At 41.3% G+C, this 24,237-nt stretch overlaps 1 protein-coding gene across 1 annotated transcript in view; it reads right to left on the bottom strand.

Annotated features, from left to right (window-relative positions):
* SLC35F1 (solute carrier family 35 member F1) overlaps positions 1-24,237 on the bottom strand; it is a 251,330-nt gene that overhangs the window by 202,732 nt on the left and 24,361 nt on the right. The window lies entirely within an intron of this gene.

Below are 24,237 nucleotides of genomic sequence, written 5' to 3'. Positions count from 1 at the left end.
CAAATGTTCCTCAACGTATCAAACTGAAAGATATCTTGATTTCATTCCCATCTCTTTGCACTCTAATTTTTATTTGTGCACTTCGCTACAGCACTGCAGTGCAGCTAACGGGACCACTATAACCAAAAAGTAACTCTTGCTGCTTCCTTTGACCAAAACCTTGCTCTCGTAGCACTACCACTCATTGTCGGTTTGCTCAAAACCCATGTATGGAGTTTGAAAAAGGTTGCAGCCACTGTCCATTTAATTTATGTTTGTGTGCTGCGCTACTTACCCATGTGTTCAAAATCCTACAATAACAAAACTCTTTATGATAGAGCAATTCTCCCCTTCCACACCAGATTTAACAGCCTAGTGCAACTAAGGATAAAACAACCAACATAGTAAGAAGAAAATAATTTTTACCTCTTATCACAGTGCCAAGGGTTGTACTATCCATCCCTGCCTTGAGGGCAGCTCTGTCAAAGCAGAAAGATGCTTTTCCCTTGTTCTTTCTGGGCCTAGTCCTCTGAGACGCTGACTTCAATAACATCTATTGGTACTCAGCAGGAATAGGCTTTTGTTAATAAGTGGTGGAGAAATACAACCCTAAATCTAGTAACTTTGCTGCCAACCAAGCGAAGGCATTAGCACAGATTCAATATATCAAGAGGAGCTGCATTTAAAATGCTAGTCTGCTGAGACCAAAATCCCACCTTTGATCCAAATCTACCTTCTTAGCTGCTTCTTGTACTCCCTCCTCCCATCATTTGTAAGGTAAATTCAACAGTGAAAAGCTACAGTTCACTCCTTGCACTTCATCTGCTGTTCCTACCAATTTCACAGCTGTCCCTTTTACTGGTTTTGTTCTCACTGAAGTCTCCAGCAATTCCTTCAAATTTGAGGCTTCAACTTAAGTCTCCAGCCCCCTTGGCCCATTAATGACTTTCAGCAGTTCACAATCAACACAGCATCCTGACTCACACCTTCTACTCTCCTCCTGCTACTTCAGTGCCAGAGTCTTGTCTAATGATTCTTGCTACAGTTCTCTGTAAAGCACCATGACTTCTCCGCTGCTTCCTCTGTTTCCTTCTTTATCCCCATTAAGTCTGGGATGAACGGTATCTGGTTTATTTACTTTGGTTCCCTGTGGGAGTACGTTATAAGGCTGTTTTGTTCTGTGTGAGTGGGATGCAGAAAGGGAAGGTCTCTGCCCACCTGCTCCCAGCTGTGGCATGCTGCAAGGGTAGCAGTCACCGGTGGCAGTGGGAAGCTGTTCCTTCCCCAAAAGCAACGGGCCATGCTAACCTGGGGAAAACCTCCCAGACCACAGGACAAGCAAATCTAAGAGACACACATATGAAGGAAGGAGGAAGGTGGGTAAGCATCAGAGGTCATGTCAAGACAAGAGGTTTTCCCTAGAGCAGCAAGGCACTCTGTGCAAGCTATTCAAACCAGGAAATCACAAAAATGAAAAAGATCTACCCTGCAAGGAGAGAGTGAGCAGTATTTCTTTTCTTGTCCTTAGTATTTTAACCTGTTCCTATCCAGAAGTTACCATGTTAACAGTTAGCTGCACTCTGGTCACTTTTAACAACCCTCAGCGAGTATGCTCTAGAGGTTTCCCTTCTCCATGTTGTCACTCTGTTGGGTCCACCACATTGAGGTCGTACCCAAACATTGCTCTGTTTCTCTCTGGAAGATTAATTTCTATCCATCGAGTCCCTCTTTCACTAATTTCAATGACCACTACTCTCTCTTCTCAACTTAAAATCTGTTATTAAGACCCACTTTTATTATGTATAAATCAAAATATTAGGTATGTGGCAATGTAAATGTATCTTTTCTGACCCTTCCCACTCTGTATGTTTCTCTAGAGTGGAAGTTGTACAGGGAGTAAGACATTTCCCTTTAGTTATCTACACATAAGTGCCCACAGAGGTACCAGCTGCCTACACTACCATCATAACTGACACAGATCTAGTCAATACAATCAGTGGAGCCTAGAAAGTGATTCAACTCATGTTTAAGTCAACATCTAGGGTACAATCCATTTGTCATAAACACAGGACATAGACAAGTAACTAGGCATTGCTGTCTAGTGTTATGTTCACTAGAATACCCTTCCTAGCTTCCAGACGCCTGTCCAAAAGGGCATGGAGCAGGTCTCCTGCAAACCTGTACGGCACCTACCAACCCACAAAGATGTCCCAGATTCTGTAGTGTGTCTCAAATACCACTATATATATGTTCAGGCAACCGAACGGAGCCCATACCGGTAAACAGCTGAATCACTGCTCTCTAGGCTTTACTGACCATACTGACCCTTTTGCTTTCCTGTGGGAATACGTTATAAGACTCCCACGGGAGCGGGATGCAGAAAGGGAGAGTCTCTGCCTGCCTGCTCCCAGCTGTGGCATGCTGCAGGGGGTAGAAGTCACCGGTGGCAGCGGGAAGCCGTTCCTTCCTGTTCCTTTTGGGTTGACATTAGGCACCCAGTACACAATGTAACAGTCAATGTAGGTGTCTTTACTTCAACCGAAGTCATACCTGCCGCGTCCTGGAGGAACGTTGTGTTGAACTTGTTGTGTTGAACTTCCTTCAACACAAGGAAGTGCTTGGTCCTTTGTGGCCATCACAGGAATTCAGTAAATAATAATAGCAAAGAACATTTGCGCTTTTTACCTTCACTGTGTAAACATTTACCTGCTAATTTGAAAATCAAGATGGATATTATCTAAGCATCTATCCTGTACCTTGCTTGTTAGATGAACAGGACGAGGGGTTTTGCCCTCAATGGCAGCAAACTTCTGAAACTGCCAGCAGAAAAGGAGGAATTGTTGCAAATCCAGTGGGATAAATAAGTCACTTAGCTTTCTTTGCATGAATGGATTCATTATGTGCAGATGTTTGGTGCGCTTCTACAAGTTTTTACGGAAGAACAAGTCACATCATTATTGTGTTACTTGACCAGAAATGAAGCATGGATTAATGCAGTCAAAAAAAAAAAGTGAAATCCAAACACACGCACCTGTGTTTTTTAGTTAGAACCTTAGGTTACTCTAAAAGATACATGCAAAATGAGCAAGAACATACCTGGAAGTGCTAGATGGCTCCTCTGATAAGGAAAAATTAATTAGAAAATAAGAAACTGATTTTTTCATTATACTGCTGTTTCTATAATATCCTCTAATCTGCTTTGGCAGTTTTACTACAACATCCAGAAAATCTCTTTAAATGTACTCTGACAAGATCTTCTCCAAGATGAAGAAAAAAAATGAACACAAACTGTTTCATTATAGCAAGGAAGCTGAGCATCTGTGGCAATTTTCTAATTTCATTTATGCCTTGGATTTAAAAAAGTGATTCATGTGAGTACTTACACTGGCAGCTACAGAAAAACAAAAGCTAATTATAAATTGCATCTCAATACTTTTGTCGAGTTATATGACAAAGGGTTCCTTATTTTCAAATCTTATGGCAGCAGAACACAAAAATCCTCTTTCAGATACTACTGACATCCATATAAACTAGATAAAACCGTAACTCAGAAGCATCCCCATATACTTATCAAGGAATCAGACCACCACCACAACCGTAAGTTTTCTGATTTCTTCAACAACAGATATGGATTGAACAGAAAAATCATTATCTGGAGCCAAAAATACCTCAAACATTGGAAAAGTAGTGCTAGGGCAAGGTAGCTGATGAAGGAAATGCTTTACGGCCTAAAAGTTTGGTTAATCAGTAAGTGTTTTGTCAGAAGGGACATACATCAGGGAAAATAGCAGCACTTTCTCCTTACTGGAAGGGCACAGCAGGGGCCAGGGTCTCCCCTGGGGGCAGTAAGAGTGGGAGCCCCCAGGCAGGGCTACTATTTTAAGCTTTCCTCAATTAGTCTATGATACTAGATACTATGATACTCACAGTATTATAGAATGGTCAGGGTTGGAAGGACCTCTGAAGATCATCTCGTCCAACCCCCTGCTAAAGCAGGTTCTCCCAGAGCCGGTTGCACAGGATCATGTCCAGGCGGGTTTTGAATGTCTCCAGAGAAGGAGACCCCACAGCCTCTCCGGGCAGCCTGTCCCAGGGCTCTGCTACCCTCATAGTAATGGAGTTTTTCCTCATATTCAGATGGAACTTTCTGTGCTACAGTTTGTGCCTGTTGCCCCTTGTCCTGTCGCTGGGAACCACTGAAAAGAGCCTGGCCCCGTCCACTTGACACTCGCCCTTAAGACATTTGTAGACATTGATAAGATCCCTTCCCAGTCTTCTCTTCTCCAGGCTAGACAGCCCCAGCTCTCTCAGACTGCCCTCACAAGGAAGATGCTCGAGTCCCCTCATCATCTTCATAGCCCTTCGCTGGACCCTCTCCAGCAGTTCCCTGCCTCTCTTGAACTGGGGAGCCCAGAACTGGACACAGCACTCCAGGTGCAGCCTCTTAAAACACACCATTTCTAGGGTGACAGTGAGAAGGAAATGTTTTTTCTGCTAACAATCAGACTCAACCTAGCAAGACTGAAAACTCTAACAGCATACACAAAGTACAAATGTTTGGGGGTTTTTTGTTTGTTTTGGTTTTGGTTTTAACATCGGTGAGAGTACAATGCCATATAACACGGCATCACAGCTGGTATGGAGTTAACATGTTGTGTGCATCCCACATCTGCCACTTAGGTGCCTCAGCAAAAGACAAAGAACAATGACAGAGAAATACTGTGTTACAGATGTTCAAGCCTGAGACACTCAGAGTTTGCAGTAAGGCATTTTGGTTTGAGATTCTTCTATTTGTTTGCTTATTTTGGCATGTGATTCACTGTAGGAGTCTATACCAAAAAGCAGACATGGCAATACTGCAAAACAGGATAAGGTCAGGTGTTAAGCGGACATACTTCAATTATAGAACACGGCAAAGAACTAACACATTTGTCCCCAGATCTTCGTACACTGCACACAGCGAGTTAGGCTGTCTTGTCACACTGGCATTGTAAAAGATTTGCAGTAGATGTTCACTTTAGTGATTACATCCCAATTGCATGCAACAGGTATACTACCTATCTACCCAAATACTCCAGCTAATCTATGCTTATCCTAGGAAAGCACCAAAACTGTGGTTCTAATTAAGGCAATAGATAAAATAACATTGTTTAAAATTAAGAAGATGCTTAAAGGGCTTTTGGATTCCTTCCTATTGGAGCTTCCTATCATCAGCTAAAAATACCACCCTCAAACAACTGCTAAATCAAAGCATCCAATGTAAACAAAATTCTACTACACAGTATTTTGTTTCCACAGCACAAGTAATAGCTGAAAAAGATACTAATTACAGCACTAGTGCATCTGTATTAATTACAGCTGCATTAGTTACAGCAAATTTCTGTAATTTAACTAAGGTCGGTACTTAAAAGTGCTTGTTCAATTATGAAACATTTCAGACTTTTGTCCGTCTTGACAACTTGGTGAACTTTCAAGTTAGTGCTGTGGGGTCACACAGGTATCAATTCAAAGGAGGTGACGTTTCACAAACGTTACGTCTTCACCTGCCCTAGTGTTATCAAGAGAGCTAACAGAACTGGGTAGCAGGCAGTTCAAGCTATTGCCTGTCCCAGTTATTGCCTGTTCCAGCCCTCAGATCCTAGGATTTTGTCTCTCATTTTGGGCCTGCCCTAACAAGCCTACGTCTATGACATTCTGCATTGCAAAAAAAGCCTTAATTTTAAACTCAAAGTGATAATTTCAAAATCAACCAAAAAAAAAAAAAAAACCAACCCCACAGTTTGCCTTTACAGGCTACAGGGCAGGAGAAAGAAAAAGAACTTCTGAGTGAAGATTTCTCAAATCCTGATGACACTGCTGAGTTTTTAACCAGCCTATGCTCTTATTAAAAAAGCCTCAACACTGCAACACTGGAGACATTTCCTATGCAAGCATGGGGTAAAGGAAAAGTGAGCAGGAGCCAGACCTCAGAACTGGCTCTTTACATGCAGTCAGCGCCTTTTCAAGATTTTTATGTTTTCACTTGTGCCTCAGCTGAAGTTCTTGTCAGCCCAGACACTTTCACTCTAGGTTTAGCAATACTGAGGTATTTAAAGATTTGCAAGTCTACCCTACCTAAAAGGAAGAAAAACTGAAGAATAATCAGTAGCATGAAGCTTTTGCCTTCCATATTGCCGTTCCACTGAAAGGAAAAGACGGATAGTCCAGATCACATCGGATTTGTACCTTGCTAACTGTTGGGACACCACAATCCCATGATCAAACGGACTGTGCAAGAGAATGACCACAAGAAAAAAGTTGGAGAAAATGTAAGGATGCTGTACAGCAGAATGGCATGGCTTTACTTGAAGCTGGGATGCCAACTAACAGCATGACTTCGCCAGATGACTCCAGTTCCAAGTTTGCAAGCAGCTAATAGGATCCTTTTAGCACCTTGAGTCTTCTGTATAGACTTGAAGCATTTAAAGTTTAGTAACACTCTGCATTTAATAAAGGAATACAGATAACATGTTCATAAATATTACTAAAATTTTAAAACCTCTGAATATCTAAACAGACATAAAACGCAACATACACAATCATCCTGTTTCTTTAAAATTGGTGTTTTACATGGCATATATTCTCAAATTAATTTTTAACTAGACTACAATAACCCAAAAGACACAAAATTGTGAACACACTTGTTTTCACATGGCACGTAGCCATAATACAATCTAACCAGATTTTTGCAGGTTGTGATGACTAATTAAATAAATGTCACTGTCTACAGGAGCATATGTTAACAGAAACTCTGTGCATAAGTGTATACGTGTGCATGTGCTAGTGTGATACCCAAATTCAATTAACAGGTCTCTACTAAAAATATGTCGATACAGCAAGAGGAAGCTAAGTAAAAATACAATCTCAGGCTTGACTGAAGAGGCAGTGAAGAGAAGCCATGGAAATGGAATGAAAACACAGAAAATTATTAGCCCCAGGTAAATATATCCTCAGCCCATGAAAAACTAATAAATATTGCTACTGATGTCACTAGACAAACTTTGCTTAACAAAATGACATAAAGGTAGAAAACTATGCTGTGCTCCAGGTACATACCAACCCGAGAGGAAATACTGGTTGTAGTGAAGCTGGAGACATAAACTGGCTGCATGTACATTGATTGCCCTCCTATAAAAAAATAAAAAAATGCTTCCCTGGCATGTCAGCCAAAACGCACATCACAGGATATTCAAAAAAGCGTAAGGGCTTCAGACAATCATTTACATACATCTCAATAGGACTTAGGTACTCTACTCCCTTACATTAATGTATATTGTTATAAGTGGTTTTAATCAGTGGACAACTTAATCACAAAGACATCTGTCTACTTTAGTCCTGACTGTCAGCATTAACTACAACATTTAATATTCTACAGATGATACACTGTCTGAGCCACCAAGAGCAGCTGTTAACTGCTAACATGGCAGTGAAGCAGCAGATATGGATATACCACCTGCTGGTCTGCTCCAACTTGAATACAGGTAAAACTGTCATTATTTCCTGAACACTGACCCAGAGATAATGTTTATCTATGCTGTCTGATAGCTTAACACTGCTTTAAATTTGAGTCACATTATATTAAGGGAAGGTAAGAATAAAAACTCCCTATGCCAATATATATAAAAAAACAATGAGTTTATACTATTGTTACCTATGTAAGTTACATGAAAACACAGCCATCAGGCTCCTGCTACCAAAAACTCACTTGCAGCACCTTCAGAATCGGCAGCACAAGCAGCTTGCTTTTTCCAGGTCATAAATCATAGTCAACTACCCCGTAAGCACTCCATCTTGTCCAACACCACAGAAAACTTCAGCTATTATAACTCTCTCCTCCTAATGAAACCTAAGTGTAGTGCACTCATTTCTTAAAGGGGTTACTGAGGCAAAATTTTATTGGCCAGATGCAGTTCAGGGATAACAAAGCCTGTGCAAAGTAGTGTAATGATTAATGCTTGTCAATCATAAATTGGAGGCCCACAGCTCCAGGAGTAAAAATGACCCACGTTACCTGGTTGTGATGCACAGCTGGCTAAGTGATTTATCTTCCAAGATCAAAACAATACACTGACTTTTGGTTTTATTAAGTCTTCCTCATTCAACATCCTGAACTAGTTCCAGCCTACCATTAATCCTGCCCTTTCCCATACATGTTAGTTTAGTGACCACCTTCTTTTTTCTTACTCTTACCTTCTGTTGCTATTTTTCCTGCATTTTATGAAGGTCTCAACACTGAAGACTGTGACATCAAGGGTAGATATCAAACCTTCGGCTCCACAACACTTGGTTTGTCTCCGGCTAGCTGTCTCTTTCCCAGATGGTTAGCAATCTCTACTGGTAACTCAAACTGAAACTTCTGTCCAGAGGAGATAAAAAAAATGAAGGGGACTTCAAAATCCCTAGCTGGGACATGGAACCACCTTAGTGTTAAATTTCACCTTCATTCCTCTGTGAAAAAAACACTCAAATGGCATTATGGTGGAGATGGTTTTTCTGCATCATAAAGGAAAATATCTTTGCAAACCAAACACCATAAAGTCAAAGAGGTAAACATTGGTATCTGTTATGATTTGAGATCCTCCATTTTAATGTTGTTACACTGCTTCTGTTTGTTGTTAGGACCCCTCAGGGACCTGAACTATGCTGAATGATAACTGGCACCAGAGATCCAAATACGGCATTATGTGACACAAGCGATAAGGGTAGTTCCACCTAGCAGCACCATCGATGCACGCTGTGTTCCCAAAACACACCGAAGTTACACATGTAGGCCTGATGAAATTAAATCCCAAAGCAGAGACTTCAAACTGCTGCTCACGAACAATCTCCCAAAGCAGAAGCTGATTTCAACAAGCTCTTTCTGCAAGTAGCTGATCAAAACCTGTCCCTAATAAAGCAAGAGCGGATGCAGGGAAAAGGTCAGGCTGACTCCCACCAGGGAAGGGGTGAGGCCAGGTTGCTGTGGGTAAGGAGAGACTGCTGAAGGAGATCTGGAGAAGTCAAGAAGAGGCATGTCTCTGATAGCTGGGTGACCTGTGTAATGATCACAGCACTTGGTATTCTTGTAAAAAAAGTATTTCTGACCAACTGGAATTCAGCCACAACACAAAACCCATCAGGGTTTCCACCTCATATCCATATCTTGTAGACTAGCTACGGACACATTTTCATTCAGTTATTTAATTATCTGCATCACTGATAGTTGTTTACTGACACAGAAAAAGTAACTGAGTATTAGCACATGTTCTCCCTCCCCTACAGAAACGACAAAAATCCTGCACTCAGCACGGCCAGCTCGCTCCCGCACTCAAGACACCCAGCAGCCACGGGTCAGCACAATGGGGTGTGCAAAAACTCTTTACACTGCTGTCACTGGTGAGGCTCCACAGAAATTTAATCTCAGGCAGTCTAAAGAACAGAGAACCAGAAACAGTCAACTAACAATTTCCTATCAGCATCAATGCTCTTAGTGCCTTGCATCCCAGACATTTATTACAGGGCAGAAAAGGAAAAAAACTCACAGATTTGGGGTTGTTTTTTTTTTTTACTTCTGTAAATAGCACTAGTTAAATGAAAATAGAAGAAGGGTTTTAAAGAGCAGTGCTCTTCTCTTTTGTTTTCAGTATAAATGCCAGCGATTCATTAAAAAATATGTGCAGGGAACCAGAGACTAAGCATTCCTACAATGGGAGCAAACAAACAGGAGCTAAGGTCTAGTAATTATATAGGACAAGAAACCCTTTCACCTTTCCATTTTATGGCCCATTTTATGGCTTTGGCATTACGTAGGATACTTCTAAAAGGAAAAGAGAAGTGGTTATAACTAGTGCAACAACCCAAGTTATGTACATAATACTCAAGCCCTTCTTTTCTCTCTGCTTATTATCCCATTGTGACTAAAAACTCCTATGTTGAATTCAAACCAGGGTGTTTGCACGGAGCTTTATATAGAAAAATAATTTAAAAAAATATGCACTACATATTGCACAGACTTTTAAGCAATACTAAGAGATCACTTTATTTGTAATGGCAGTGGAAAGCTTTAGTACTTGGCAATTTGCTTGCCAATTTAGTAGAATATCTGATCTGAAATAATTATTTTGGAATATTGTTGTTTTTCTGAAACCAATCTGCCTGTTATTAATTAATATCCACAACTCTAACTGTGCTTTCATTACAGAGTAAAGACTCTACAAAGGGTGGTGGTTTTTTTCTGGAATAATTATACCAGAGTATTTACTCTGAAATAACTATTTCAGTAAATTTCTGGTTGAAGACAAACCCCTTTGCTACAACAATGACTGGAGCTCCCCAGGAAAGATTTATTTTTTTTTTGATTGCACTCATTTAGATTTTCAGCAATTAAAGTTTTTAAGTGAATTGTAGCTTCAGCTGAAAGAATGGATAGGACAAGCAGGATGCTGAAACTTTCTAGCCACAAAAGTGCTGCCCTGCAGCACAAGTGGCATCACAACCTTCTTCCCCAGTGGTCGGCCAAAACCCTCCTAAAAAGAGCACTAAGGGCCACTTCTGTTGGGTGAAAGTATTTTTATTCATGCCTCAAAGTCTTAACATCAGATTCTACGCTACATCAGTCAAGACAAGCCAGCTCATGTTGCCTCACCAGCAGCGGGCCAAACCAATTCCCTGCAGGTGAGGTACTGTTAAATGTAAAAACAAACAAACAAAAAAATACCTACTTAATTTACTTATACTATTTACTGTGGTATAGGTAACAAACTTTGAAACACCTCCTCTGTATTTAAAGACCTCACCTCAGTACCGTGCAGGAAGGCAAGAAGGATACTGAGCACAGGACTCTTCTCTGAAAGCACCAAAGCAAGGAACTCCTCAGAGAGGTCAGAGACAAAATACACAGCACCCTCCTGATGCAAGCCTTACTGGGAGGCTCTTTGTCATCAGCACTCCAGGGACTGCCCTCAACTGTCGTGACAAGAGCATAACCACAGAAAATACTGATTAAACTTTATTTTATACTGCTACGTGCCTAAATAAGAAAAAAAAAATATTAGTCCTAAACAGTGTAACAGCGTAACAGATGAGATCAAATAAAGCGTATATAACCAGAGATGCATCACTGAAAAACTATGAACACCAAAGCAATAGATAACCCTTCCTTTGGTGGCTCAGACATAGCTTTCCACCTCATTTCAGTAGCTGACATCAGCTTTATTGTCCAAGCTGCTGTTTCACGCCATACTTGATGTCTGACAATTTCATTGTTTAAAATTATACATGTGAAAGATACAGAACTGTAAAACTACTGTTAACTAAAAGTTATTATTACTGAAAGCATGATGCCACAGTACGTTGATTTTCATGTATGAAAATTTTATTTTGCACGTCCCACATTTTTGAAGTTTGTTAGGCGTGGCCAATCCCAAAACAGGGGCTAAGAGGCACAGCTATACAGAGGGAAAGAAGAGGAATTCAGGGATCCATGCTCTGTGATGCAAAGTACGAGAGCAGCTCAGAATAAAGTGAGCCAGTTGAAGATGTCCCTGCTGATTGCACAGGGGTTGGACTAGATGACTTTTAAAGGTCCCTTTGAACCCAAACCGTTCTATAATTCTATGAAAACACAAGCTCATATATGGTTAGTCTTATTATTTAGCTAGGGAATAAATACAGTAATTTACAACCTTCCAAAACTTTATGACCCACACAAATGAACATCTCCTAACTTAAAATGTCAAAACTCAGCCGGGAAATCTCTTTGAGATGTAAGAAAGCTACAGACTTTGTGAGGTTATCTTTTCTTCTTTTCCCTTGCAGGTACTAATATTTTCTAGGAAAAAAGACATGCTGAAAGATTGTTTCTCTTCAAGAACATGACCTTTGAATACAGAATGAAATTTCCAAAGGCAGAAAAGGCATCAGGGTGCCCAATTCTCAGTGAAAGTCAACAGGAATGATGTGCTAGACTGTTATTTACATTTTATTCAAATGAAAAGCAAGAGCTTAATTATGGGTCATCACGGACCACCCACAACCTTCAAACCGACTTCAAGGAGGGAGGGAGGAGAACAGCCTGATCAGACTTTTAAGTTACTTCCATCCCCAAAACAAACAAACAAAAACCAAAAATGCAGAAGTGTTGTGTACAATGCAGACTAATTACTTTCATGGAAAATTAATTATTGTGACCCCAATCAGTAACAATGGTCACCTGATCAGAGGAACTCTGCCCTCCCCAAACCAATCAAGCACATGAACAGTAAATTAAATTCCAGCTGCTGCGATGTGAGTGACCTCCCACTCACTAGAAACTGTGCTGCACCCAAGTGTCTGCAGTAAGTACCACTGTGAGAGCACTGAAGCACTATATTCACAGGAAAAAGCATATTACTGAGCTTGGTTTTCAATACTCGCTCTCTCTCTCTGCAAGCAAGCGAAAGTGGTCAACATCAGACCTTTGTCACTCTTTTCTTTTTTCTGACATGCCATGAGCAAACCACAATGCCCAAGTTCTTGCACTAACACAGAGCCAGCAGCGCCAGCTCTCAACTCCAGTCAATAGGCAAGCAGGCTACTCTAAAGTCCCTGCACCAACCAATTTGAGATGCATGAGCTCCTGGCAGCAAAATAATTATTTCCTCAGAGGTTCTTATTGTCTCCAGCACGCCATGAATTCTGTTCAAGTTCAATGTCAATTTATCACTCTACATTACTGGTGGCAGCTGACATCATGGGTGCAATTGTTAAAGAAAAGGGAAATTATTTCTGCCCTCATACATTTAGATTCCACCCACCCCCCCAAATAAGTGCAGCGAAGGGAAAAAGCTTTGAGCAATCTGAAATCGCAGAATGTCTCTTTCTATAAAAGCACTGCACTTGTCCAGCAGACCTTTCTATCTACCACTGCTGAATAGTACCAGGTACTAGAGAGACCCGAAAGGGGAGAGAGAGAGGAAATCCAACCTGCAAAAAGGTAGTTATTTTTAGAGTACAATGCAGGTTTTTTCCCCCTCTAATATGCAGCACTTTCTTTGGGCTTGATACTGCAGGGTGCTGAGCGTGCCAGCCCCTCTCTAGCAAAGCATGGCAGTATGGGGTACTTATTAAGCGCAGCCAGCCTGGCACAAAATAAAGGGCTCTGCAGAGGGGAGACCAGAACACCAGCACCTCACAGGCTGGAGCCCACCAGCCTCCATATCATGAACCCAATACACTGCACGATACATCTTTTTGTCTGCAAATATATGTATTATTTATTTTTTTTTAAGTTGGCTTAAAACTAAGGAGACCCCCCAAAAAAACCCAAGTGATTATTTACACGGGGTATGTTACTCTGTGTCAGTACAAAGTATTTTACTTTCATCTATCTATCAATCTTCAACTCCGAGCTAGAAAGCAACTTGAAAAGCCACCATTTCAACAGAAAACACCACCAGTGCGTGAGACAGGACTCATTTCAAATAACTGTTCTGAAAGTTAGCATTGCTATACTTTTTTTCCAAAGGAATTAAGTGACTTTTAAGTAAAAAAGATGAAATTAGCATCAGACAGGTGCTTCTTCATAGAGTCTAAATATTCTGCACCTGCCCTTGAAATCTTGCAACCTGTTTGACAATATAGAAATCTTCAAAATGGTGTAAGCATGCCCTGGCAATGCATGAGACGGAGAGGGTTTAAGACTGAATTTTAATCGCCATTAAAAGGGAAAACAACATCATCTAATTCAGTGCACTGAAACCTGAATGGTGCGTCACACAACCCCATCAGCAAGCAGCTACAGCCCGGCAGGTGGTACCAGTTCTTTTCACTGGTACCCACTGGCAGGACTAGAGGTAATGAACACCTACTGAAACACATGAAACATCTGAAGATAAGACAACTTTACTGCAAGAGTGGCCAAATACTGCAGTAGGTTGCCCAGAAGCGTCTCGGAGTCCTGACAGGCTTCAAATCATGGTATTAATAAAATTTGATCAAAGAATAAAATTTTCTCATTATCTTCCAATACCAGATAATGTCACAAATGGCACAGAAATTCCCTTCCATTAGAGTATTAACCTCCATGGTTTTAGAAACTTCAAAGATGTTTTGTTACTGATTGCCTAAGCTAACTTTCTGTGGCTTGAAGGCATATATTCCTTTTTCTCTTTTTTCCTTTTTGGTTTTGTTTTGTTTTGTTTTGGGGTTTTGTTTGGTTGGTTGGTTGGTTTTTTTAATGTTCACTCCAGGCAGATTCTTAAGCAGCAGCTTAGCCTGTAAGCAGCAAGTTTTAATAGCCTAACAGATGTCCACCCCAACTCTGCATTTAGTATTACTAGCTAAAACGCTAAATCCATAAGCACTTGAATGCTTGTCACTTTGAATCCTGTACAACTCATCCTTCAGTGCAGCCTCTGACACCCCAAACTGCCAAAATACTCCTCTGCCATCCTGCAGTTCCCTCACTTGCTGTATGTTCTCCAGCTTCTGATACTGGGACTGGGTCAGAGATGCAACAGCGCCAGCAAAGCCATAATACAGTACCCCAGCACCGTCCTGAGCAAGTCCTTCTGTATGATCAGAAGCTCTACTGCAGTAGAAAGAGGCCACAAATGTTGGCTTTGCAAGTCTCTCATCCTGGCAACTGAGATATGCTTCACATGCAGCCCTAACAGTGCCCTCCCCCTGTGAGCGTTCCCATTTAATCATTTAGATTTCCAGTTAAAAACTGCGGACCCAGAAATGTCCTCACTGGGCATCCTGCTATGCTGCCAAGGTTCACTGTCACAGTAGGAACTTACTGATCTGCTGGAGTAACTGAATTAGTCATTGGTTGTCATTCTCATGGTGGACCAGCACTGGAAAGAGAAAGCCCTCTCTGCCATGAGATTTCAACTTACCTGGAAGCTCAGTAGCAGTGAGACCCAGGAAAATCATGTCCTTTTCCAGACCTGGACAACAGTACTGCCATGGCAATGTGTTGTGTCCACGCTTGGCCAGCATAACTCCTTCTATACTTTTACCTTTGCCCTGTGCCCAGTCCCCATCTCCTCCAACCTGCTGTTGGGTCGCCATCCTTTCCCACTCCATCCCACATCTCTGATTTCTCATTTTCATACAATCTTCCCAAAAAATTATTACCCTTAAGCAGCACAGTCTGTTTCAGTCTTTCTCTCATCCTCCAAAAAAACAGTTTTTTCTGGTCTTCTAGGTCATGTTGCCTCTACATCTGAACTGGCAGCCTCTCCCTCTACACAGCCCAGGTCCACAGTGAGTCCTAATGGAGGCTGCAGAAGGAAGACGAGTCCTCTGTCCTCCATTCAGATGCATAAATCTAGCCCCAAGAGAGCTCACGTAAGCCAGGGTTGTAACCAATGGGTAACTCCTGGTCAGCCCACGACTGGAGCACGTCCAGTATAAACATACCCCAAAAAGACTCTGCTGAGAATATGTTAACCACAGTTTCTCAACACCACGTAATTACACCAAATTCTACAGTGTGAGAGCTCAACAGGCAGCACAACCACCGCACCTCTTCCCTTGCAGTTCAGGTTTTAAGTTCAAACTCTGGAGGTAAAACTGGTTTTAAACAAATCTAAAGGGGAGTTGGGGCACAAAAAATATGCCACCCTGGGAAGGGCAGGCTCACCCCAGGGCAGCAACGAGCATCAGAAGACAGCGTGTCAAAGGGTGACAGTGCCAGGTCCCCATCACAGGCAGAGGTGTCAGCCCCCAGCAACATCACCCCTCTGGTCACTCCAGCGTACCTGCAGCCTCAACCCATCACACAGCCCCAGCCTGGTGGAAGCTCCACCTGCTAATAAGTAACCTTTATCTTCTCATCTTTTCCTCTTCATACTCTGTGTCAGTTACAGCAAACACAGCTCGAGGCGCAGGAGCAGAGCCGAGCTCAAACAGTATGGGCATTCACTGGAACAGCGTGGTGGGGAGCTGAAGGGCAGCCTTAAGGTCTGGGATTCTTACGCAAATGTGGTGGCAACATGAAAGAATTATCTGCATTTCCAGAAGTAAATGGACAGTCCCTTATTACAACAGGGTTGTTCTGTACTCCTCAAACTCTGACAACACAGAACAGCAAATTCATCCCTTTGTTGTTGTTTTTTTCATTAGTTATGCAATTAGCCATTGGTACTGTGACTTATAAAAATAAGCAATAAAATGAAACACGGACAAAATCAAAATACATACGTGCTGTTGTAGTATTTATTCTTGAAGCAGTTAATAATGCCACTTCTCAGGTTACATGAGGAAGCTGGGAAATATCCCATTGCCCACCATATCAAAGCTTTTGCCGTATCAGTTTCATTTAGTCATAGCCAGGCCTCAAATTTGCAGAGATAACCACATAACAAGGCAAATTTACATCACAGAAAAGTTAATTTGTAGTTACATGTTATGGAAGAATTTTACCTTCCAGACAAAAATAAGATTACAAATACATCAGCATTCTGAGACTGCGAGTCAGCAAGACCTTATGAAAGAAAAAGACAAGTCTTCAGACTGTTTGAGAACTAGCTGCTTTCTGAGGAATAAACTGTAACTCTATTACATACAGAAAAAAGAAAAAACAGAAAGATATTGATGACTTGAAACAGTTTATTTGAAAACATGAGGCTTGATCTAATGTAGGTCTGTTCTGTTTTTAAAGCCAAGGCAATGCAAAGGTTGGTCTGTAAAAGGATGACTCCACTGCAGAGGGAAGGAGCTAAAATCTTGTCTCCATTGAATACTGACTTTTATGTCTCTCCATACATAAACACACACACGCTCTTCATTTCTCCACCTCTTTTCATCCAAATAACACTATAAAATACAAGTAAAATATAGAATGTACAACAAATTCCCACAACCGCAAGATGTGAGATGTATAAACACGTACTCCTGCAAAATATATTGCTTCCTTTTCTCACCACAACCTTTGACAGAAAGTTGACATGCATTTGAAATATGCTTCAATGAAACATTTTGGTAGTAAAAGAAAAGGTCAAGCCAAAGGAAACACTATGGGAACACATACTTAACGTACCATTTTCACCTCTGGGTTAAAATACCGCGAGAGGTTCACAAGCAACTTGTATCCATGTAAATCAGCTTTCCACTGTGGTTTGTGCAACACCTTAGTGTGCCAATTATTTTTACCACACATTCCCTAAAGCACAGTTTAAGCCAGTCCTAAGATTAAAAGAAACTGAAGTTTTGTCATATGCTATTGATAGGTGGTTCATTTTTTTTAATGCATAGGAAAAACCTCCAGTTGTATGGATGCCTTGCTGGCTGAAAATACAAGCATTCTTCGAAGCTGGATTGTGTGACAGCTGGCTACATCAATCTCTAACACACACCTCCAAGATAAAAATGCAAATACAGAATCTCCCAATTATTTATGATCATTAAAGAAACCATGTAATTTGGGGCTTCAGTTATCTATTGGCTTGAAGTCCTGGCCAAAATCCAGCTTCAGCAATTACTTTGAAATGCATCCCGTTGCCCTTAAGCTCCATTCAGCAATATTAACTTGCTTTCATTTTCCTCCCTACGGTTATAGAAAAAATAGTGTGAACTCTGTGTGTGCATGCACGTGTGTGTGCATGTGTGTGAGTACTCTCAAAAGAGAACTTCAGTGAAGTTCTACACTTAAATGGAGAGGCTGCCCCTCCGGTGACCTTTCCATCAAATCCATAAATTACAAACAATAAAATGTTGAGTAACCCCACTTGATATGAATGATTAAAAGTATAATCAGTCTTCCTTAATAAGACACAGGAGCACAGAGTGGGAGACAGCTCTAGCTGCTGCTGGTGGCCTCCGAATGCTCCCAGATGGACAGGGATCAAATTTATCATCCAGATGAATAAAAAAATAATTTTTCTCACCTGCAGTGATATAAGCTACACGCTTCAAACGCAGAACATGGAGTTTAGAATACCGCTGTATGCATTTTAAATGTACTGCAGTTATGGGAAATCTGCATCATGAAAGATGCAAAAGAGACTGACTGTTCATTGTTTTTCGTTTAGAAATTATTATTCTTCTTAAACCAGCTTGGTTTTGGTAAAACAAGAAGATGTGCAGGAGTATGACAGTAACAAGATTATGGTAAATTCAGTAACTGAAACAAGAAAAGTGTGAAAGTAAGATAAGAGGCGGTCAAGAAGCATGCTAGAAAGAAAGGACCAGACAAGCTAGGGAGAGGCGGGAAGCTGGGTGCAAAGCTAGCAAAAGAGCACATGGAAAACTGATCAAGACTGGGAGCCCACAAGGCGGCCAAAAAGATAACAACATTCAAAAGAAAAATCAGAGACTGAACATGATACTCCACATCGTCTCCACCCCACCACTGAGCAGGAAGGACCCCCAGGGAAGGTTCTCCTCACCAGCCACTGGACAGGCTTCTCTCTCAGCAGGCAGATTTCTTTGACAGATTAAGAACCTAAGTGACTGACCCAGTCTTATTTATTATCACCCTGACAAAGGGACATCCAAGCACTTGCAACTTAGCCTGGTTGGACCCTGGGTGCCAAATAGCTTCTTCCTATGCTGTAGTCACCGACGGAAGAACAAATCACACTGCACCGGATCCAAACCCCACTGAAGCTAAGGAAAAGACTGCAGCTGATCCCTGTGGCTTTATGACACAATGAACAAAATATGAAAACCAAAAGAAAAACAAGCTACCAACTCAGACCCTGCCCCAGGCTCCAGCGCAACCAATGGGACCTGCACCTCTTCCCAGCTGCCCGCCCCACAGCACTGGCTGTGCCACCTCTGCGAGCCTCTTCAGGAGCTCCCAAAGCTGAGAGAACTCTTAGCTTGCACAAAAAATAAGACATATAAATGCCCTTTTAAATTCATCCTGTCTTGAAAGAGAACTGCAGGGCATTTTATAATTAGCTACTAATCCAGGGAGCCAATGCCGCTGTATATCTAGGCAAACAGATTTTTGATGGAAAGGCCAACTCTTCAGAAAAGCTATCAACTAGAATAAACCACCATCCCTCATTGGTGCAGGCTGATTATCCCAATGCCTCAGATTTGTAGCAGCCTGAAGACCTGCATTAGCTACAGACCAAGCAACCTCAGCGCCTGATAACTTCAATGCTAAGTAACAACATTCAGCACTATTTCTGCCAGAGCAAAGGACAGCTTCGCAGGACTCACAGGACAACAGGCTAGTGGGAGGATACTGGATAGGAAAAGAAACATCCAGTTCATAAGGGTTTCTAGCAATACTGTATTTATTACTGACAGCTACTGCAGCACAGCAAACGCTTCCTGCGCACATAGTCCTTGCTTAAAAAGCTCAAAGGTTATCTTCTCTGGTACAAAACACAAAATTAAATATGGGAATAAACAATGAGGGGAAAACACAATTGTCCTTTCAGATTACAACTGGTTTTGACACGGCTATCTATTGCATTTTAATAGCATCAAAAACACGACAAATCACTTCTACTACTAAAAAATTCCACAAAGATATACTTTTGGGTGTATAGTATTTCTTAGAAGCACTATGTGCCTTTTATTCCTCTGTCAGCATGCATATTGCTTCATCAGCCTCCCTCCAATTTCCTTTGCCTCTGGACGAGAACACTTCCTGCCTTGCCCTAGAAAATATGAAACCTTTGGAACAGAAAAGCTCATTTTTCCACTTCATCAGATGCTGCTGCTGTTCAAACTCATCTCAAGAAATACTGCCTGTGTTCATGGTCTGCACGCTGTCTCATTTTCCCATGCCAAGAAATCAGCTATAAATGCCAGTAACAGAATTTCTTCCTGCTTCTGTCCAGTTCACGTGAAAGTCAGCTGGAAACTACCACTATGGTTGTTGTGGAAAATCACGTAGAGAGCAGTAAAAAAAAGGGTGATGCCAACTTCTGTAAAAAGAATCTCTGTTCTCCTATGTAGCCCTTCGAGATTTAGAAAAAGGAAGAAAAAAAGCAGCTGTAGCAAAGTTATTTTAAATTGCAAATATATAAATCAGATTCAGAATCCAGTATAACCCATGGCCTCTCTGTGTCAGAGGCTATGGCCACTCAGTTATTTTACTGCTTTTTACTGGGGATGCTGCCCACAACGGTTTTGCAGGTGCTCACCCACTGGTTTACTCTCTCTGTACCAGCGCACACTTGCTCATATCACAGCATCCCTCCATAGGTACTGGGCACCAACGGCTCTCCTGAACAGCACTGGAGGTGATGTTCTGTTTGCAGGAACTGGACCCCATACACCAGCACTGAAGTCTGGCAGCACATGACTCCCAAACTTTGACCCACCTGTTGACTGGCAAGTGCCAAAACCAAAAGACATAAAGAGCTGGAGGGAAGTTCAAAGCCACACGTGGTTGCCACTTGGACAGACATGCCTGGAGAAGACACCTCAGAGCACGTGCATGTGGAGTGCAGACGGAAACAGCAGCCAGTTTCATCCTGTAAAAACTCCTCTGAGGAATGCTGATCCCCCGAAATGATACACCGGATTTTTTAGGTTTACTTTGTGATCTTTACAGTATCCAAAACTTGTATGCAGGCACACAGAAATATGTTTAGTCATTTACTGAGTACATCCAGGTGTCTATAGTTCACTATTTACTCCCCTCAGAGAAAAGTTTTTCCACTCTACAACTTTCTCTACAGTAAACTTTACATTGTATGATCTGTATTCAGTAGACAGGAGCCAGCAAGTGGGTCAAGTTACAGCTCTCCTTGTTGAAAAACACAACTTTTTACCTGGGATGCGTAGACAGCATAGAAAGGGTCTGTTATGCTGCTCACCTCAAAACATGCAAGGAGTACCGCACATAGCCAAACCAAGGGAATGTTCCAAAGCTGTTGATATCAGCAAGCCTCTTTGGAGGCTAAATAGTTTTGAATTTTGATAAAGATAGAAGCTGCCACTTTAAATATTCTGGTGGGCATGATAACTATTTTACAGGACCACTGTGCAAAATTTTAAATGAGGCTTTAAACTTGTTCACTAAGTTTGTTTGGTTTCTTTTAGCACTGTTGGTTTTGTGGTTGGTTGGGTTTTGGTTTTGTTTACATCAAAGATTAAAGAAAATGTCATTTGTAAAACGAGGAAACTTTTACTGGGGCACAAAAAGAGTCCAGAGAATTCAGGGTTTCTCTGGAGCGAAAAGGGAATTGCTCCCAGCCCACAACATACATTGAGTCTTCTGTGCAAAATCTTTTTTCTTTAGCTATCAACATTTGCAGCCAGTACAGTGCCAGAGAGCAGAAGACTCCACCACCCCACTGACTGACAGAATTAATTTGATTAACTTGACTTATTGATTGCTTGGTTTATAGTTTTCAGAGATTATGCATATTTTTTTTCTTGTAGGGTTATTAAACTATTAGAAAAATCTTTTGCTAAATGTATTTCGGGAGATAACAAACCCTTATTAGAATTAGCTATGTTATTGCAGCTAAAAACAAGGGAGGTAGGGAGGTCCTTCCTTTCCCAAATTTATAGTTTTATTATTGAGTATGTCAATTAAGATTTAACCAAGACTTAGCAGGCAGTAGCTGAAGGTAATTACTGCAAAGTCACTGAGGTAAAGATGTGCCTTATTCTTCTAGAAGCTGTATTAGTTTTATCTAGCCATTCTGTACAGCAGCCATCTTCTTTATGCAACTTTGCTGCTTATTTGCAAAGTACTAGACATTAGCAGGCCAGTGGATGGTACTGTCACACTATGGAAAACTTTATCTTCATCATTTAAAAAAAAACAACCCCCCCCCCCCCCCCAAAAAAAAAAAAACACAAAAAAACCCACCACACACATTTTATTTGTCCATGGGAAATCTGAATGTATTTTTCTTTTCTGACTCTCATGCTGACATTTATGGTACCACAATTCCAAGTCAGATTTCCCAAACTCAAGTCTTGTTCCTGAAGACAGGAGCATATTTACAGAGCTCTGAAATGCTTGGTAGGGAACACATTTCTGAGGGTTCCAGATGACACTCAGAAAACACATTATTTTAAATGCTTGATCCTTAAAAGTGACCTATGCTCTGCCTGAACTAAATGGGGTGGGGTTTTTTGAGAATGAGAAACATTTCCTAGAAAGAAGGCTGTATCTCAACCATTAGATGCCAGGCATCTATCAAACAACATATAGATACCAATGTGACGGCATCAAATGGTGACGGTGCATTAAGATCATACGGAAAACTAAGACTATTTGGGACATGACGTCTGTGGGTTATGATGGGCTATCCATGCTCACTACCTCCTCCCCGATGGCAACAATTAACAGTGGAAAGCAAAAGCAGGAGGAAGACAACATTCTCCTCGTGTGCTGTTGAGTGGCTCCATGGCAGAGGTACATTATTGACGTAGGAGACACATCTCTGTCTTATTAGAGGAAAACTTGAAGTCTGGCATGTTGTCAAACACAAGCTGTATGACAGGACATCTGTATGTGACTGGGGGGGTGGCGGTTAGAAGTGTAACAGCCAAATTACAGCAAGTTTTCATAAAACAAGTAGGTGGTGTCCCTCCATGTATTAGGTCCAGCTGAGCCAAAACCCTGGTGTGCTACCACCACCTTTTTAGCTACCAATACAAGCACAGCACTGTGAGGGCTGTGGTGGGGCTCAGCCAGAGCCAGCACTCTCAGGCTCCACACCAGCTCAGCGTCAAGGTCTCACTGAAAGCTCTAAAGGGCTCTGCTGGTACGAAGCCTTCATTAAAGTTACAAGAATTATTAAACGATGTAAGTACTATTCAATGCTGCTCCTCCATAACACAGACACTCACCTAAAATTACCCCAAAATGATAGAAATTAAAGCTGAAGGAACACATTATGTACTAGCAACAAGGATTAGGTTTGACAGCTTTCCACAACTATTCACTCATCAGCAATAATTCTGCAGAACTCCAGATTATCTGATTGTCTAAGTATGAGGCAAAACATGGGATTATTTTTGCAATTGTTCATAGTGGTAAAACTGTATTAGCTGTGTAACAGGCCAGTATTATCACACGGCAAGGCAGCATGAAATATAGCAGTAGTACAGAGGCTGGGAGAAGGAAATCGATGTGTATTTAAAACACCATTTAGTTGATTTACCTATAGCATGAAGAACTGTCATTTAAAATCCTCTCATGGAGGTGTCTCTTCTCCAAATAAATGTCTGTACCAAAGAGATTATTTACTAAAAGGCTTTTAAATGCTGCCATTAAAAGCAACACATTAAAATCAATTAAAAGGTTTTATAAAAACACCCATCTTCTCTCATTTCCTATGCCCTTGCCAGCATTATTCTACCCTTTCATACTCCTACTAAAGCAAACAAGGTGTTTTTCCGCCGACTCAAATAGCGCAGAAGAGACCATATTCCAGCTGTTACAACAAAACCTTGTTCTAGGCACTGTTCAAACATTCCTGGATAGGTGTGTGTGCTTCCATTTAATTTCAGTGCCCTCTTGCATAACATATTTTTACCTTGTGTATGTGTCGGGGAGGACATAGACAGTCTCAGTCAGGTAGTGGTTGTCAAGGATTTTTTATTTTCTCAAAAAGACAAAGCAAGCAGTCTATTAATATTAATTTAGGAGTGGAATCCATCCCACCTAACTGAAGCCATCAAAAACTACCTGTCAGGTCATCACTTCTCACTCTGCCATGAAGAAGAGGGAAAGGCACATACAGAGGATAAGGACCCATGTTAAGATAGACCAAGATATTCTGTGGGAGGGTCCCCCTCCCTCCACTGAGCAGAGAGGAAACATGTATTACCAAAGGCCCAGTCTGGAGACAGCCAACATCAGGCAAAGCAAACCCCAATCTACATTATGATTAACAAACTATTCTTTATACATGGGCTCACTATCAATTTAACCCTATGTCCATGAAACCTGGCAACGCTTAATAATCATTGAAGTCTAGGAGCAAAAATGGCAATAGTAGCACAAATCATTTAGGAGTCTAAATCCCATTTTGCAAAGGCATAGAGCTACTTAAGCTCTCACACAGAGAATGCAGAAAGGTGCAGAAGTACGATCTGTGACTTTCCCACTGGCAAGATTTAGTTTTGCAATTTTTAAAAGCACACATATTTATTAAACGTGTGCAAACTCAGAGCTTAAAAGAATAAAGAAATAAATCAAAAATCACCCTGGCAATTTATCAGTGAAAATTACTCATGTTTTAACGCTTTCCAGCTTGCAGAAATAACTCAGGCTCCTGGTTGTGACAAGCTTGCTTCAGATAGCAGAGCCTGCTTAGGTGA

This window comes from Falco peregrinus, chromosome 7 (assembly GCF_023634155.1).
Source record: "Falco peregrinus isolate bFalPer1 chromosome 7, bFalPer1.pri, whole genome shotgun sequence".
NCBI lineage: Eukaryota > Metazoa > Chordata > Aves > Falconiformes > Falconidae > Falco > Falco peregrinus.
The sequence above is the reverse complement of the archived record's forward strand: the minus strand, read 5'-3'. Positions and strand labels throughout refer to the sequence as shown.